Source organism: Haliotis cracherodii, unplaced genomic scaffold (genome assembly GCF_022045235.1).
Source record: "Haliotis cracherodii isolate W230 unplaced genomic scaffold, xgHalCrac1.p SCAF_14, whole genome shotgun sequence".
NCBI lineage: Eukaryota > Metazoa > Mollusca > Gastropoda > Lepetellida > Haliotidae > Haliotis > Haliotis cracherodii.
This window is the reverse complement of record NW_027266269.1, coordinates 10,093,525-10,107,433: the sequence shown is the minus strand read 5'-3', so window position 1 is coordinate 10,107,433 and position 13,909 is coordinate 10,093,525.

Genomic DNA, 13,909 nt, shown 5'->3' with positions numbered 1-13,909 from the left:
CTTTGTTCTCGTTACATATGGCTCACATATTACCGATGTGCATTAAATTTTAATCCCTCATTCATTCATTCACTCACTCACCCCAATTCTATCTGCACACATGTTGATATGTTTCCTATTGAAAGTGGTTATTTCAACGAAAGGGTTACCCATTGCTTCTACTTATTCATCAGACGCTCGACAACCTGGTCCTGTGTTGGTTGCAAAAGTATAATTTCAAGAGAGACCCTTGTACACATGTTCTTGTAATAGATACCCACCCTTGTGTCAAAATGTCATACGGAAAGAATAAAGAAGTTGAAGTCTATTGACATCAGCTCGTCTTGGTAGTGAGTGAGTAGTCATGGACGTGAACAGCAACCTGTAAACAGGCAGTACATACCCATCCACGGTGCTGATTGGCCGCATAAACTCGTAGCCTAGAATTCCACAGCAAAAACATACCATTCATATTGTCTCGTGTAACAGCGCAATGGACTGGGTCAGAACGATTACGTGGTCGACATGCACGTTCGGACATCTAATCCTTCTTACTTCATCTTCTTCATATAATTGTCTTGTATTCCGCAGTGTCCAGACAGACCCTGACCTTGCCCACTGACTCGAAAACGTCAATTGTCATAAGACTGTTTAATTAGTAACGGGATTGCATTAACGACTCTTTCAAATGATAGTTATATATTTTTTCCAGGAACAACGAACCGTACATGTCCATTTCAATTTCAAACAGATGGCGTACATTCTAGTACCCCAATGATCTACTATCATCGTTATTTAACACGCATACCGCTGAAACTGAAGACTGATTCACTCTGGACAGCAGTAAGACTAAGCCACACGTAAGAATGGAATGCTCATGTGTCGCAGGGCAATAGGAACAGTTCCAAAATATGTCTGAGCAATGATGCATTACATATTCACATTTGTAATTGGAAATTCGATAGACAGTGTATATATCACGCCTTACGACCACGGACGTAGGAGTGACTAGGAGACCTGGCTGTTTAGAGGCATACCATCACGCTTCATGTCGTCATATTTGGCAAATGATTCTGAGTGACCATCATTACATTTCCGCAATCACTTAACCAGGGCTTTGATGGTGAGACCTTCATTGAAAAGCTTTTCTGTCAGCATAACCACCTCTCATGCAATTTCCAAAAAGTACCTAGGCAACTGAGAAATGTAGACGCCATTAGCGGGAGCTGATCGTAAATTGCTCAACATGAAGAGGAAATTCGCGATTTGAAAGAAAGAGTTCGTGTAGGTTATATCGTTAAGATTACACAGTAGGGTTCCATCAAAACGCTCATTTAATCTGCAGACTTCCTTCGAGAAAACATCACTGCGTGTAATTGATCCCATTATACCTTTGGCATCTGTTCTGCCCTCCAGTCGCTGTAAGGATCTCTATGTCAATGGTTTTATGACTCCATGGGGAGCAGTTAGACACATAACACGCAACACCCTAGGTCTATACTCCACGCGCTATATGTTGGCCCTCACATCAAGAAGAAATGTTTGCCCTTTCAGCGGAATGGCCATTTCCATAATTGTGTGGCTAAAAAGGCTCATCGTAGCGTCGTATCGAAAGTATTCTGCAGAATGGGAACATGTGTCGTGATTTAGACAGTTGTGCTTGTGCAACATGATAGTAAATCCACAATCAGGCGTTTATGAAATCTGTTGTATCAGTTCAGTTCACACCCCGAGATAATAATCACCACCACACGATCTCAATTTGTAATTTAACTATAAAGCCTTTGTCAATCAGTTTATCAAAGGAAATGTTTCGTGACCTAAATCCTCACTCAGTTATTGATTGGATCGTGTATATGCTCTCCAGAGAAAATGAGCATAGTAGAATAGGAAATTGTGTTGACGGACTTGACATGTTAACCGTCCCACGAGTCGGGGTCAGTTTTTGTCTTTGAGAAAGAAACTTAACTAAATATAAAAAAATTCTTCCATGATCCTTGTCAACTTTTATACCGCCTCCGTGACTGACTTTCAGACCCGTAAAATCACAGCATGGAGCATAGCATGCTTTGGTACGTTATTCAAGAATATAGTTTACAGTTAAAGTTGAATGATTCGTTTATGGACCTTTCAATACATATCTGTTTACTTTAACTCTTATTCCTCCAGGACCTGGTATTGCTGAAACGGGATATATTGATACGTATGGTCAGTGACGTGTTTTAGTTGGAGCGATAAATAATGTCCTGAGATTAATTAATTTTGATTTTAGACTTGTTTAGGAAACAAGATACGCCAGCTATTACTCCTAGTCATGAGTTTCAATTTGAAAGGAAGTGTCTTTTCTGTCAATAACGAAACTATCAGTTGTCAGTCGAGATATATTTAGATTTCTCTCGTTAGATACGTTTTGAAACGTGGAAAGGTTTGGCATGAATTTGGCATATTATTATAATTCTATGTTGAGAATACTGACGAACGTGGTATGAAGAACTTAAGATGCAGATCCTAATTACACAGTAAGTAGAACTTTCCAAGAAACATCACCAAGTAAGAAACGTCTTATTTCAGCGGAAAAATCTAGCTTCTTAACATCAAACTAAGCGAAGTGAAGGCAAGGAACTGATTGATAACCGAGTCATGTCACAGTGGGGAAAATATCTCCTACGAGCAAGCTAAACGTTATAAAATCTTTTCTAATTACCGTTATGAAACGCCAAACATTCGACACAAAGGGAATTTTGTGATTTCGTCTGGAGATTAGATATTTATTTCAGCTACAGATGCAAAACCGGATATCTTTCTAATTAAAATGCGGGAGTCTGAATATGTTTTTTTGAGGAACACATTATAAGAAATGCCAGGGACTATCTTCCCCCCATGGTCAGACCCCAATCCGTTTGGGAGTAGAGTAGACGTTGCATACAGTTGCAAATGCAAAACGTGACTGGCGTCATCATTTACAATTATGATGACAACAAATAGTACCGCCCGCAAGTAGTATATTATTGGTCATTGTTTATTGTACAATAAAAACACTGCTGGAAGAAACGATAAACAATGACCACAAGTCGTTTATTTCTTATATGATACATATACATTGTGTACAGACTTTTCTCACCGACAACAAAATAATGACTTTTGAATGTATATATTTTATTCTCAAACGTAGTTTTTGAAGCCTTTCAGAACATTCTGACATGTAGTTCTTGAAGCCTTTCAGAAAATTCTGACATGTATAACATTTCTAAAAGTCACCATCTGGGACTACCCTCATAACATCGTCCAATTTACAACGTCATCAAATAGCGAGCGTATGTTCGAATCTCCAGCAATGACGTTATGATAGCACAGTGTGTTATCGTGAAATAAACCACGCTTCGTTCTTCATGGTTGTTTGCGATTTATGGTGTAGGTATCTTATATAACAAAATGTGTTATACATGTACAGTTTCATTTGTAACTTCAACAGGCGAGTACTACATAGGAAAAGATCTATCTCGTGTTTGTGTCCTTCAAGCAGTGTATGTGCATCTTAATGTCCAAATGCTTAACTATGACCTTCATTTAATGAGCATACATTGATCCTGACGAACCATCCCTTCACACCAACAGTGTTTCCAATATCAGGCACAAATTGAAATTACCGTAAAGCCTGATTTGCTTCGGGCCCAGGTGTCTAATGGACCTATGTAGATTGATGGTACTGTTCCCTGCTTGTAAATATCCTTATTTCAATGCTGTAATTCAGATGTCACATGTGGTCCAGTGGATACAGTGTCTGATGGAGAGAGAAAGGTTGGTTGTTCGATTCCCGGTCGCGTCATAATAAATGACGTTGAAAGATGTTACTTGTTGATACCTGGCGATAGCACGACACCTTCTCGGCTCGGAGTCATGTTACATTTTGTCATAGTATCTCGGTCGGCAAGCACTATAAATCCGGCATTAGTCCGGGCCACAACCACTTGAATGCACGTCGCAGTTATCTTGTTTGTTTGTGTGTTGTTTTACGCCGCACTTAGAAATATTCCAGCTATATGACGCGGGTCTGTAAATAATCGAGTCTGGACCAGGTAATCCAGAGATTGACATCACGAACGTAGATCCACGCAATTGGGATACGATGGCATGCATCAAACAAGTCAGCGAGCCTGACCACCCGATCCCTTTAGTCGTCTCTTAAGACAAGCATGAGCCCATTTCACCTCACCAGCAGATGTCTTTAAATGTAGAAGAACCAGAATAGTTCCTGATAGCTAACAACGGCAGGATTACACAGTCACGTGATTAAAGTCGTAATTTAGTCTGTATCTCTTCTCCAAAGAAATACTATCATGTGTAATTGATACTGTTATAATTGCGCAATCTCTTCTGCCCTCCGTTCGCTGTAAGGAGCTATGTGCCCGATGGGGATCAATTAAGTTAATAGCACTCAACACCTGACGTCAAACGTTGCAATATTCGGTCTTATATAAAGAGGAATATTTGCAACTTTAAGCAGAATGGATAATCACACAACAGTGTAATTACAAAAGGCTCACCAAAGAGTTGACTCAATATATCCAACACTACAAACTTTCACTATTCGCACTTGTGATACCACATTTGTCATTTACTCACATCGTGCACTGCTGTAATTTTAAAGTCAAGTTTCGTCTGGACGAGTGAGTGAGTGAGTTGGGTTTAACGCCGCTTTTAACAGTATTTCAGTTATATCATGGCGTGTCAGCTTAATGTTGGAGGAAAGCCCGAAGTGATGCAGGTCCCAGGCGTTTACCACTTTGGTGAAACCCACGATCACGGGTATGGTGCTGACAAACCTAGAAACATAATCGGGGTGAACCGGGATTCGAACCCACAACCATAGGTTTCTGGCGTGCCCCGCGTTCAACTCAGCACAGCGAATCGCGGCGCCTCAGACCGTGCCCCCCTCGTCTGGACGAGTGAGTGAGTGAGTATGGTTTTACACCGCTTTTAGCAATATTCCATCAATATCACGGCGGGGGACTCAAGAAATGGGCTTCACATGTCTGGACGATATATTGCGTTTTTACAATACATTTACATCAAATTCATTCAATACTTCTAGTGCTGAAATTGACCTTTCGACTGTTAGTCGACAGTAAAGGCAATACTTGGGAGTGAGTGCATATTTCTAGAGACTTGATTTTAAGAAAGGAATGGGAACCTACCAAATCTCCTGACCCCATTAACAAAACAGAAGCAGTGTCATCAACGATCGGTGTCAAATTGTGAAATCCACGTCAAAGTTAGTTAAGTTACGTTGAACCTCACATACCTTATTTACACATTGATGCAAAATGGCATTTTCTTTCATTTATTCATTATATTCCATTCTTACATTAGTCTGTTCTTATTTGCAATCCCAATCTGATCAATTAATTATCTCGGCAAAGGAAAAAATGTAATCTGTTTGAAAAGGGACGATAACTGTGATTGAAGCAGTTGATGTCCTTTTTTATTAAAATATGTTTTTCATTTATTCAAATTGGTTTTGAATTAGTTGTTTGAGAAATTTGATGAATGTCAATACAACATTTCTGTTTGAAATAATAAATGACATAGATGAGGCCAGCGATCCTATAATGGTTATCAAAGACGATCAGATGTTTAAAAAAACTGCTGCTCTGACAGATTTTCTCATCAATCGAAAAAGGGCGGGAGGTATATTTTTCATTTGTTGCGTTTCCTGCTTTGATTTTGCTGGAGTATTGTTGAAAGGAGCTAAAATCTACACTCATTCTTCCACTTCGTATCTATAACAATCGTATCTATAACATTATGGTGACCACTTGTGTGCCGCGATGTCACTATAGTACTCGATCCTGCTCATATTTGATGATTTTAATGAACTATTTAAGACACATTATATTTTAACCAGATTCATTTTCAGATGTGTCCCTCTAACGCGTCGGACGAACGCTAAAGAGAACGCTAAACATACATCATGAATCTTATATTTCTTATTCTATCTGTTGTTTATATTGTTTTGGAAATGTGAAGGTGAAGGACTTACGAAAAGGAAAACTGAGTCGTCCAAAAATATTGAAGTGTTTCCACCATGAAGGTTGTGAGAATAATGGACACAAATTGTCCAAATGACAACATTCACGACAATAAATAAAATGACACCAGGTGTACCCAGAAAAAGAATTTATATTAAGATTGAAATTTGTATTCCGTAAAAGATCGTAATTTGTTAAAGGTTAAACATAATGCAACATAAATCACATTATGAAAACGTTCACCATCTTAAGGATGTTTAAAAGTTTTTTCGGCCATAAAATGATCCTTTGATCATCTGAAAATGATCGTCTATCTCCAAGCATACCCACAAAAGTAATTTAGCAATACTCCAGAAAGTGTTTGCTCAAGAAAAGGGATGAGATTATATGGGAGAGGGACATATAACCAAAGAATATACTTATGATATGATATACAATTGTGACTTTAAAACCATGTTGCGTTCCCGACACACTTCTTCGTTTGTTTGTTTGTTTTTCAGTTCTTTTAGGCGTATTATACAGGAACTTCGGTTGGCGATGCAAGTCAAAATTTCAATACGCAGTGTGTCAGATGTGTCCTTCTGACGCGTCGGATGCAAAGAGAACGCTAAACACACATTACATTTTTGTTCTTTTCTATTTGTTGTCTATTTTGATTTTGAAATGTGAAGGACTTACGAAAAGTCAAACGATGTCGTCAGAAATATCGAAGTGTTTCCAACATGTCGATTGTAACATACAGTGAGAATAATCCAGTAAACAAATTGTCCAAAAGGCAACACTGACGACAATAAATAAACGAAACTAGGTGTACACAGAAGAGAGTTTATATTGAGGTTGTTAATTGTCTTAATACAAAGAAAGCAGATCACGTTCTTGAATGATGGTAACGTTTGAATCTTTACCATGTGCCATGTACTATGATCATGAAATGCATTAGAACGAGTCTTTTTGCAACATAACAAAATTAATCATAACGTTAGAATACAAGAACATGTCCATCACTTTGATCAGAAATCTCTCTGAAAGAGACAGGAAGTCATGCGATCTACTCAGGAAATGATCACAAGTCGTCATCTAAAGCTGCTGATGTAGAGAATAAGGTTGGAGATCAAGTCGGTGAATAGCCCACGCGATCTGGTCATTAGGGCGATTTGTAAAGTGTAACTTACTATTTACTTTTGAGCACATGCTCTTGTTCCAAATTTGGAAATAGAGTGGAATCTCGATTTCATTTCCAATACCACTTGTTAATCTGTCTTTGAACTTCACTTGATTTCATTGGATTACATAGGTTTGATTTTGGATGTTTCGTCAGTGACAGTTAGTTTGTTGATCAATTCCAGTAAGTTATTCACAAACCCAAGTCCCACGGCCTCTAGAATTGTGGCCTCACTTTGGATGCTGGTGATCCATAGCCCATTTATATATTGTGCTGTTGAATAATAGTGTCCACTTTGAAATGTTTTCAAATAGTTTTAAAATCGAAAAAGTGATACTCTAGTTATTATACTTTTCATCGCTCACAGATTTTTATTCAATATAAATATATTTATTATAATGTCTATGTTCTCGTCACGATATGGCTCACATATTGCCGATGTGACGTTAAAATTTAAGACCTCACTCATTCACTCACTCACCCCAGTTCTATCTGTACACATGTTGAGATGTGTCCTGTTGAAAATGGTTATTTAAATGAAAGGGTTAGCCATTGCATGTACTAATTCATCTTGGTACACTGTGTGAAGCCCATTTCTGATGTCCTTGCGGTGATATTGTCGGAATATTGCTGGAAGCGGCGTCAAACCATACTCACTCACTCACTACTAATTCATCAGACACTCGAAACCCTGGTCCTGCGTTGGTTGCAAAAGTACAATTTCAAGAGATATCCTTGTGCACACGTTCTTTCAATAGATACCCACCCTTGTATCAAAATGTCATACGGAAAGAATAAAGAAGTTGAAGTCTATTGACGTCAGCTCGTCTTAGTAGCGAGTGAGTAGTCATGGACTTGAGCTGGAACCTGTAAACAGGCAGCGCAGATCCATACACGGCGCTTCACAAGAGGCCTGATTGGCCTACATAAACTCGTGGCCTAGATATCCACAGCAAAAACATACCATTCATATTGTCTCGTGTAACAGCGCGATGGACAGGGTCAGATCGATTACGTGGTTGACATGCACGTTCGGACATCTAATCCTTCTCACTTCATCGTCTTCATATAATTCTCTTGTGTTCCACAGTGACCAGACAGACCCTGACCTTGCCCACTGACTCGAAAACGTCATAAGAATGTTTAATTAGTAACGGGATTGCATTAACGACTTTCAAAAAATACTTCTATATTCTTTCCAGGAACGACGAACCATACATGTCAATTTCAATTTCATGGCGTGCATTCTAGAACCCCAATGATCCACTATCATCGTTATTTAACAAACATACCGCTGAACCTGAAGATTGATTCACTCTGAACAGCTGTCAGACTAAACCACACGTAAGAATCGAATGTTCATGTGTCTCAGGGCAATAGGAACAATTACACAATATGTCTGTGCAATGATGCATTACGTATTCTCATTTGTAATTGGGAATTCGATAGTCAGTGTATATATTATGCCTTACGACCACGGACTTAGAAGTGGCATGGAGACGTGGCTGTTTGGAGGCATACCATCGCGCTTCATGTCGTAACATTTTGCAGCTAAATCTGAGTGTCAACCATAACATTTCTGCAATGACTTAACCAGGGCTTTGATGGTGAAACCTTCATTGAAAAGCTTATCTGTCAGCATACCCAGTTCTTCCATGCAATTTCCATAAAAATGTACATGCTCTAGTACCTAGGCATCTGAGAAATGTAGACGCCATTAGCGGGAGCTGATCGTAAATTGCTCAACATGAAGAGGAAATTCGCGATTTGAAAGAAAGAGTTCGTGTAGGTTATATCGTTAAGATTACACAGTAGGTTTCCATCAAAACGCACATTTAATCTGCAGCCTTCCTTCGAGAAAATATCACTGCGTGTAATTGATCCCATTATACCTTTGGCATCTGTTCTGCCCTCCAGTCGCTGTTAGGATCTCTATGTCAATGGTTTTATGACTCCATGGGGAGCAGTTAGACACATAACACGCAACACCCTAGGTCTATACTCCACGCGCTATATGTTGGCCCTCACATCAAGAAGAAATGTTTGCCCTTTCAGCGGAATGGCCATTTCCATAATTGTGTAGCTACAGAAGGCTCATCGTAGTGTCGTATCGAAAGTATTCTGCAGAATGGGAACATGTGTCGTGATTTAGGCAGTTGTTCTTGAGCTACATGATAGTAAATCCAAAATCAGGCGTTTATGAAATCTGTTTTATCAGTTCATTTCACACCCCGAGATAATAATCACCACCACACGATCTCAATTTGTAATTTAACTATAAACCCTTTGCCAACCAGTTTATGAAAGGAAATGTTTCGTGACCTAAATCCTCACTCAGTTATTGATTGGATCGTGTACACGATCTCCGGAGAACATGAGCAGAGAGGAATAGGAAATTGTGTTGACGGACTTGACATGTTAACCGTACCACGAGTCGGGGTCAGTTTTCGTCTTTGAGAAAGAAACTTAACTAAATATCAAAATGTCTTCCATGATCCTTCTCAGCTTTTATACCGCCTCATCGTGTGATTTTCGGACCCGTAAAATCACAGAATCGAACATTGCATGAAGGCTTTAGTACGTTATTCAAGAATATATTTTACAGTTAAAGTTGAATTTAATTCAGAAACATATATATTAAGGTAATAACGACACTAACTATTGGCAACCAAGTGTCCACGTTAGGATTAAATTATAGATATCTGTGACAAATTCAGACATTTTACTTACAAATGTAAAACGCCTTCGTTCAGTGGATGAAGCATCTGCCTAGTTCGGTATTTCAAAACGCATGTTGTTACCCTGCCTTGCGCTCGGAATTAAGAGAACAGAACATGGACTGTTCGGGTCAGAGTCAGCATACTGAATCTGTGTTGGGTTTCCATGCATGTTAAACTGACGCATGGTATCTCAGATGACTAACACTATGTCCGGGCATGGACAAGGTGCCTAATACATACATACATTCACGTCGTTATTACGCCAATAATATTGAAAACGACCTAAAACACCATTTTATCTCTCTATCACCTAACCCTCAATTTTGAGGATTTAATGCGCTAATGTGATTAGTTTATGGACCTTTCAACACGTAACTGTTTACTTTAACCCTTATTCCCCCAGGACTTGGTGTTGCTGAAACGGGGTATATTGATATGCATGGTCAGTGACGGGTTTGGAGCGATATATAATGTCCTGAGATTGGGGGGGGGGGGGGGGGGGGGGGGGGGGGGTGTGGAGTGTGTGGGGGGGGGGGGGGGGGGGGGGGGAATTATCTCCTACGAGCAAGCTGAACGTTATAAAATCTGTTCTAATTACCGTTATGAAACGCCAAACATTCGACACAAAGGGAATTTTGGGATTTCGTCTGGAGATTAGATATTTATTTCAGATGCAAAACCGGATATGTTTTAATTAAAACGCGTGAGACTGAATATGGGGGCGGTCGGGTAGCCTAGTGGTTAAAGCGTTCGCTCCTCACGCTGAAGACCCGGGTTCGATTCCTGACATGGGTATTATGTGTGAAGCCCATTTCTGGTGTCCCCCGCCGTGATATTGCTGTAATATTGCTAAAAGCGGCGTAGAACCTTACTCACTCACTCACTCACTGAATATATTTTTTAAGGAACACATTATAAGAAATGCCAGGGACTATTTTTCCCCCCATGGTCAGACCCCAATCCGTTTGGGAGTAGAGTAGACGTTGCGTACAGTTGCAAATGCAAAACGCGACCGGCGTCATCATTTACAATTATGATGACCACAAAAAGTAACGCCCGCAAGTACTGTTATTATATAAATTAAAGGCTCGTGGTCATTGTTTATCGTACAACAAAAACCCTGCTGGAAGAAACGATAAACAATGACCACGAGTCGCTTATTTCTTATTTGATATATCAACATTATGTACAGACGTTTTAAAGTTGATATTCTCACCGACAACAAAATAATGACTTTTGAATGTATATATTTTATTCTCAAACGTAGTTTTTGAAGCCTTTCAGAAAATTCTGACATGTATAACATTTCTAAAATTCACCATCTAGGACTACCCTCTCAAACATAACATCATCCAATTTACAATGTCATCAAATTGCGAGCGTATGTTCGAATCTCCAGCAATGACGTCATGATAGCACAGCGTGTGATCGTGAAATAAACAACGCTTCGTTCTTCATGGTTGTTGGCGATTTATGGTGTAGGTATCTTATAAAACAAAACGTGTTATACATGTACAGCTGTGTGTTCATTAAACAGTTGTACCTTGAACAGGTGAGTAATACATCGGTAATGTGCTATCTCGTGTTGGTGTCCTCCAAGCAGTGTATGTGTAGCTTAATGCCCGAATGCTTAACTATGTCCGTCATTTTATGAAAGCATACATTGATCCTGACGATCCATTCCATCACACGAACAGTGTTTCCCACATCAGACACGACTTTAAATTACCGTAAAGCCTGATTTGTTTCAGGCCCAGGTGTCTAATTGATCTGTGTAGATTGGTGGTACTGTTCCCTGCTTGTAAATATCTTTATTTCAACGCTGTCAATATTCAGATGTCAATATGTGGTCCAGTGGATAGAGCGTCTGATGGAGAGAGAAAGGTCCGTTGTTCGATTCCCGGTCGCGTCATAATAAATGACGTTGAAAGATGGTACTTGTTGATACCTGGCTCTCAGATTTAAGGAGATAGCACGACACCTTTTCGGCTCGGAGTCATGTTCGTTTAGTATCTCGGTCGGCAAGCACTAGAAATCCGGCATTAGTCCAGGCCACAACCACTTGAATGCACGTTGCAGTTGTCTTGTTTGTTTGTTTGTTGTTTAACGCCGCACTCAGCAATATTCCAGCTATATGACGGCGGTCTGTAAATAATCGAGTCTGGATCAGGCAATACAGTCATTGATATTACGAGTGTCGATCCACGCAATTGGCATTCGATGACATGCATCAACCAAGTCAGTGAGCCTGACCACCCGACCCTTTAGTCGCCTCTTACGACAAGCATAGGCCCATTTCTTCTTACCACCAGATGTCTTTGAATGTTGAAGAACCAAAATAGTTCCTTATAGCTAACTACGGCAGGATCACACAGTCGCATGATTAAATATGTAATTAGAGTCAGTATCTCTTCTCCAAGGAAATAATGTAATGCGTAACTGATAATGTTAGAATTGCGCAATCTCTTGTGCCACTCGGTCGCTGTAAGGAGCTATGTGCCCGAGGTTCCACAACTCCCTGGGGATAAATTAAGTGAATAGCCCTCAACACCTGACGTCAAACGCTGTTATATTCGGACTTAATCACACAACAGGGTGATTACAAAAGGCTCACTATATTCAACACTACAAACTTTCGATGTTCACACTTGTGATATCACATTTGTCATTTAATCATATCATGCACTGCTGTAATTTCAAAGTCAAGTAATTTTATATCGATCCTATATACGTCCATTGATTGCACAAGGCACACACACTGCTGAGTAAGTGCAAGAATGACGTAAAAAAGAATTTTTGGGATTGCCATCTGTGTTTGTTATAACAATAATTATATACCACTTGGATGCCATCTATGAGAAGGAGGGATGTAAAATTAGGAAGTGACCATGGCAAATTGAATTGCACATTACACAAGTCAAGTTTCGTCTGGACGATATAATGCATCTTTACAATACATTTACACTTTACATTTGCCTAACTGTTGTCACTTGCCTGTGTAGGCTTCTGTAATCTAATCACTATTTCCCTAACTGTTGTCTCGAGCCTGTTATGGTCTCTGTAATCGAATCACTATTTCTCTAACTGTTGTCACTTGCCTGTGTTGGCCTATGTAATCTAATTACTATTTGCCTAAATGTTGTCACTTGCCTGTGTTGGCCTCTGCAATCTAAGCACTATTTGCCTAACTGTTGTCTCGAGCCTGTTATGGTCTCTGTAATCGAATCACTATTTCTCTAACTGTTGTCACTTGCCTGTGTTGGCCTATGTAATCTAATTACTATTTGCCTAAATGTTGTCACTTGCCTGTGTTGGCCTCTGCAATCTAAGCACTATTTGCCTAACTGTTGTCACTTGCCTGTGTTGACCTCTGTAATCGAATCACTATTTACCTTACTGTTGTCTCCAGCCTGTGTTGACCTCTGCAATCGAATCACTATTTGCCTAACTGTTGTCTCCAGCCCGTGTTGACCTCTGTAATCGAATCACTATTTGCCTAACTGTTGTCTCCATCCTGTGTTGACCTCTGTAATCGAATCACTATTTGCCTAACTGTTGTCTCCAGCATATGGGAGTTAACTCTCATGTATTTATATTTCTTGTGTTGCTCCTAATGATTAATTACGGTATACCATGCCATCCATATGCTGTATTTCTGTGTTCATAGCAACCAGCACAAGGAAATCATTTATTTTATAATAATGTAATCAATTTGCGAAGTAAGTTAAGTTACATTGAACCTCACACACCTTATTCAAACATTAATGAAACATGCATTGTCTTTCACTTATTTATTATTTTCCATTCTTACATTATTATATTCTCCTTTTGCAATAACAATCTGATCAATTAATTATATCGGCAAAGGAAACACATAATCCGTTTGAAAAGGGACGATAACTATGATCAAAGCAGTTAATGTCTGTTTTATTAAAAGAACATTTTTTTTATTCAAATTGGTTTTAAATCAGTTGTTTGAGAAATTTGATTAATGTCAATAAAACACATTTGTTTGAAGC